This window comes from Triticum dicoccoides, chromosome 7B (assembly GCF_002162155.2).
Source record: "Triticum dicoccoides isolate Atlit2015 ecotype Zavitan chromosome 7B, WEW_v2.0, whole genome shotgun sequence".
NCBI classification, from domain to species: Eukaryota; Viridiplantae; Streptophyta; class Magnoliopsida; order Poales; family Poaceae; genus Triticum; species Triticum dicoccoides.
Window position 1 is genome coordinate 620594394 of NC_041393.1, and position 6082 is coordinate 620600475.

Sequence of the window (6082 nt, forward strand, 5' to 3'; positions counted from 1 at the left end):
CAAGATTGCCCATCACGCCTGCAGCCGACCAAGCATGCATGATGACTTCTGGGAGCGCGGGGTCACGTTCCCAAGCCACCTCATAAGGCCTCCACCTCTTGCCCACATACTCCCTAGGTGGTTTGGCCACCCACCTTAGGAGAATGGGTATGTGATCAGACGATGGGGCCACCAAGTGTTGCACCGCCACCTCCAAGAATAAATCACGCCATGCATTGTTCACCACCGCATGGTCCAGCCGCGCCTTGACATTCGCACGCCCGGGCCGGCGGTTATCAAATGTATACGGAAGCCCTGCGAAACCAAGGTCTCCAAGTCCACATAATTGCAAAACATCCCAAATATCTATCATCTGACCTGCTGAGCGCGGGGTGTCGGAGAAGTGCTCGAAGCCCCACATGGCCTCGTTGAAGTCATGAGCTTGCCAGGCCATTCCCACATATATGATGGGGGTATTCAAACTTCCTATGTCGATGTGTGATGATCTAAATAGGATGATTCGTAATTTCTGGTGGGGATCTAAGGAAGGGAAGAGGAAAACTCGCTTGTTGTCGTGGCCAAAAATTCAAAAGCAAAAACAATGCGGTGGACTGGGATTTCGTGACTTCAGAGTCTTCAACAAGCCTTGCTTGCTCGCCAGGCGTGGCGTCTCCTAACCAAACCAGAGAGTCTTTGTGCGCAGGTACTAAAAGCCTGGTACTACCCGAAGGGGCGGCTTGAGGACACGGTATTCTCAGGCAACGCATCGGTAACATGGCAGCCGATCATGCATGGTTTGGAACTCCTAAAAAAGGGGTTGATTTGGCGTGTTGGGAGTAGTCGTCAAATTCGAATCACGCGTGATAGGTGGCTGCCTAGGGAGCCATCAGGCGAGTTTATTACTCCCCAGGGTACATGCAGGCTGAGGAGGGTGTCAGACCTGCTGGATGGACATGAAGCTTGGCGTTTGGATCTTCTCCGATAGTATTTCCTCCCCATCGACATCGACGTCATCACCGGCATCAGGACATCTCCACGAGCCCCTGAGGATGTTCTCGCATGGGCACCAGAGAAATCTAGTGTCTTCTCCGTCCGGTCGGCGTATCGCTTTGCCATGGATGAGCGCGAGCGTCCATCGGCGAGCGCATCAAGCAGGGCACCAGATGGTCGTCGCGTCATCTGGAAGACTATATGGGGGTGCCCTGCTCCTCCAAAGGTACGAGTTTTTGCTTGGCGGTTGGTCTCCAACTCGTTACCTACATGGGCAAATAAATTTTCGCGACAGTTGGAAACTATAATGACATGTGCCCTCTTTGTGGGACGGAACACGAGGATGGATTCCAAGAAATGTGCAGGTGCCCACGTGCGGTCAGCCTTTGGAGGGCAATGGCGAAGGACTGGATGATCCTGGACATTGCCGTAGTTCAAAACACGGGGCCTGAGGGCATGCCCAATGCATAGCCCTAGACCTAGTGCCCCATGTGCCAACTAGGTTCGGATGCCACCGTGAACTAAAAGTAGATGCCTCAAACGTGTCAGTGTAGCTTGCAGAAGAACTAGTTGCTCGAGCTGAAAAAGCAATGAGAGAGAGAGAAAGAGAGAGATGTGGTCCGGGCGCTCATCCATCCATGTGATGGCTCACGTCATGGGGCTACAGGTGCACTGGGTGTATGAGAAATTGAACGGTGCTTCAGCAGTATGTGCTCATGTGGCTGGGCTGGGACAGCACCTAGATGCTGCCACCATTGTACATGCCGTGAGTGGCTCTTTGACATCCTCCACCCGCTTTCTGATACATCACGCATGGTGGTACTGATGACACTATGGCGGTCCTGGCATGTTCGTAATGAAATCACGCATGACAAAGCTCCGCCACCAACGGATGTATCCCGCAGGTTCTTGCATGGGTATATATCCTTTCTTCTGTGCATTCAGCATCACCCACATGCAGATATGGTCAAAGGAAAGATGGTCTTGGGTGACATGATGGGTCACGCATCAGCCAAGGCCAGCCCGGGCGTGCGTGACATGCACAAGGTGGAGCAGCCGTTGGAGCTTTGGGAACCACCACCGGCTGGCTGGCTTAAATTAAACGTAGATGGCACTTCCGCTGAGCAAAAAATGAATGGAGTTGCTGGGATGGTGCTTGGTGACACGACCGGTCAAATTATTTTATTTTCATGTCGTCACTTGTTCACTTGCAATAACGCGTTGGAGACGGAACTGCAAGCTTGTCGCGAGGTTGTTGCGCTCGCGCTGGAATGGAGCTCTTTACCGTTTATTCTGGAAACGGACAGCACTAAAGTGGCGATGATGCTTAACCAAAAAAATATTAAATAGGTCCCCGGATGCTTGCCTAGTGCATGAGATAAAAGAGCTACTGGATTCTGATAAAGAGGTTGTAGTTAGAGCGGTTAGGCGCTCAAGAAATAGGGTTAGTCATGAGCTTGCCAGGATTGGGAGAGTTGATGTTAAAACCGCAGTCTGGTTGCGGTCCGACCCAAATGGGGTTGTACAACTATGTGAGATGGATCATTCTGATCCAGGTTGATTAATGAAAATAAAAACCTTTCCACCCGCAAAAAAAAACATTGAAATGGTAGCTATAATGGTTTTCCTGCCCGGTTCTACCAACGGAATTGGGGAGTTTTAAAAGGTGAAATTATAGAGGCGGTGAGACAATTTTTTGTGACGGGGCAGATGCCAAATGGGGTAAATGATACCTCCATTGTGCTAATCCGCAATGTTCAGCACCCTTCTTCTTTAAAGGATTTCCGTCCCATTTCCTTATGCAATGTGATATACAAGATAGTTTCAAAATGCATGGTAAATCGCCTTCATCCACTACTTACAGATCTTATTTCTGTTAATCAAAGTGCTTTCATTCCGGGTAGGCCCATTTCGGATAATTCCATTATTGCCTTCGAATGTATTCACCATATCCAAACCTTCCCTCGAGATAATGATTTTTGTGCCTACAAGGTGGACCTCTCAAAGGCATATGATCGTGTGGACTGGGTCTTTTTGGAACGTGCTTTGTTGAAGTGGGGTTTTGCACCCCCAATGGGTTACTCAGGTTATGGAATGTGTTCTCTCAGTAAGGTTCTATGTGAAGTTTAATGGTAAATTGTTGGAACAATTCTCATTGTCCCGTGGTTTGCATCAAGGTGACCTGTTATCACCTTTCCTATTCTCTTTTGTTGAGTAAATAGCATAAAACTACTACTTTACGGGTTAGGGTTCCAAAAAACTACCGAATTTATTTTTTTCGCTGATAACTACCAAGTCAGGGGTTGGCTGTTTCAAAAAACCCCAAATCCTCTTTGTTCAAAAATTAAACATGTTTATGACAGGTCGGGCCCGCCACTAAATGCACCATTTGGTTGACCGTTTGTTTGACCGTTAACTGACATTTGGGGTCCACATGTCAGTGTCTCTTCCTCATTTTTCGAGAATAACCCTTGTAAATTTTTTGAAAAAAGCAACTGGGTCTCTATATGTTTTTGAAAAAAAAGCAATCGGGTCCCTAAGAAGCTGCGCAACCCGCCCCGAGCAACGGCGCCGGCGGCTCGCCGGCGGCCAGGTCGCGGCCCAGGCCGAAGAAGTCGTGCGGCCGAATGCTGCTGCTGCTCCTTGCTGGTCCCGCCCTGAGCAACAGCGCTGACGGCTCGCCGGCGACCAGGACGCGGCCCAGGCCGAAGAAGCCGTGCGGGCAAACGCTGTTGCTGCTCCTTGCCGGCCTCGCCTTGAGCAACGGCGCCGGCGGCCAGGTCGCGGGCCAGGCCGAAGAAGCCGCACGGCCGAACGCTTCTGCTGCTCCTTGCCGGCCCCATGGTGGCGGAGGCGGCCGGCGAATGGGCCAGCCCACGCGTTGGCCATGCCCAGGGTCTTGGACACCCGCGCGGCGGCTCCTGTGCCCGACGAGGTAGTCGCTGCTGCGACTCCTGTGCCCGACGAGGAGGGGCTCGAGCTGCTCTGGCTGGTGGTGGTGGCGGCGGCCTGCACACAAGCCCCCGATGGCGGCGACGACCACGGGCAGAGCCCCATGGAGGCACAACGGCGACCACGGGCAGAGCCCTTTGAAGGCGCAGCGGCGACAGTTGAAGGACCTGATTGCTTTTTTTTAAATGATTCCAGGGACCCGATTGCTTTTTAAAAATATTTGCAAGGGCTAATCCGTAAAAATCTGTGGATGAGGCGCTGACATGTAGCCCCACAAGTCAGTTAACAGTCAAACAAACGGTCAACCAAACGCTGCATTTAGTGACGGGCCCGACCTGTCATAAACATGTTTAATTTTTGAACAAAGAGGATTTGGGGTTTTTTGAAACAGTCAACCCCTGACTTGGTAGTTATCAGCGAAAAAATAAATTCGGTAGTTTTTTGGAACCCTAACCCATAAAGTAGTAGTTTTACGCTTTGTCCACTCTATTACATGATGTTGTACAAGAAAGGGGCCTGGAAGCTATTAAAATTTGTCGGAATGCCCCGGCTATTTCACACTTGCTGTTTGCGGATGATTCCCTCCTCTTTTTCTGGTCTTCTACGGATCAAGCGGCGATTGTTAAGGATGTTCTGAGCACTTATGCTTCTGCTACGGGTCAACCTCATTAACCCCTCAAAGTGCTCCATCTTGTTTGCTGATAGTTGCCCTAATCTGGTTGTTGATGATGTGGAACTTATTTTAGGCGTTACGCAGGAAGAATTTGAACCCAAATATTTGGGTCTTCCGGTCCCAGAAGGATGAATGCACAAAGGACTTTTCGAATCCTTGCAGTACAGATTGAGTAAGAGGTTAATGGACTGGAGCGAAAGGTACTCCTCACAAGCAAGTAAAGTGGTGTTAATAAAATCTGTTGCACAAGCCATTCCAGTTTATGTTATGAGTATTTTTAAACTCCCCTTCTCAGTATGTGACGACCTGAAAATATGATGATACAATATTGGTGGGGTGTGAAAAATGATAGAAGGAAAATGGCTTGGGTTGCATGGGATAAATTAACTCTTCCAAAGTCTAAAGGTGGGCTGGGTTTCCGTGATATGAGAGCCTATAATCAGGCGTTGCTTGCCAAGCAAGCTTGGCGTCTCTTGATGACACCGAAGTCCTTGTGTGCAAGACTCCTTCGTGCCAAATACTTCCCCAATGGCAATCTGGTGGACACGGTTTTCCCAAGCAACTCGTCAACAGTTTGGAAAGGAACCGAGTATGGACTAGAGCTAGTCAAGAAAGGGATGCTATGGCGAGTCGGCAATGGCGCAAATATTCATGTCTGGAGGGACCCATGGATTCCACATGGTCCACCCTACACTCCCATCCTACCGAAGAGGAACTGTCGTCTCAATCGAGTTAGTGATTTTCTGGATGATTGTGGTAATTGGAAGCGAGTTGCTGCAACGTTTTTTCTGTCAACCGGACGTGGAAACGATCTTGAAGATCAGAACTTCCTTGTGCCAGTAGGAAGACTTCATATCATGGCCCTGGGAGAAATCGGGTAACCTCACTGTAAAAAGTGCCTACTATGTTGCTATGACTGACCACTATGAACACTTCAGCCCTGGAGCCTCGAGCTCGCGTCCATCTGGTGATAGATCACTTTGGAAACTAGTTTGGAACACGTCTGTACCACCAAAGATGAAGAACTTCGCATGGCAGGTGTCTTTGGGGAATCTACCCACTGAGGCAAAAAAACGAAGAAGGCATCTTGATTCAAATGGTAACTGCAGATTGTGCGATTGGGAATAGGAATCTTCATTTCATGCTTTGATTGCATGCCCAAATGCGGCTACCCTTTGGGATGCAATGAAAGGCCATTGGTCATTCCCAAACAGATTGGATGTTAAGTCTACTGGCAACGAATGACTACTCCATCTCCTTGCTAATTCACATGAACAAATTAAAAGCAGAATCATTATGGTTTTATGGAGAACTTGGTATCTATGAAATGAACAGGTGCATGGTAAGCCAATTCCGCCACTAGATGTGTCTTGTTCCTTCCTTATCGATTACTACAACACCTTCAACCAGATATCTTTGGGGTGGATGAAATTATCAAAGGCAAATCTCCTATGGGTCTTGCAATACCTATGGAGATACAGGAAGGAC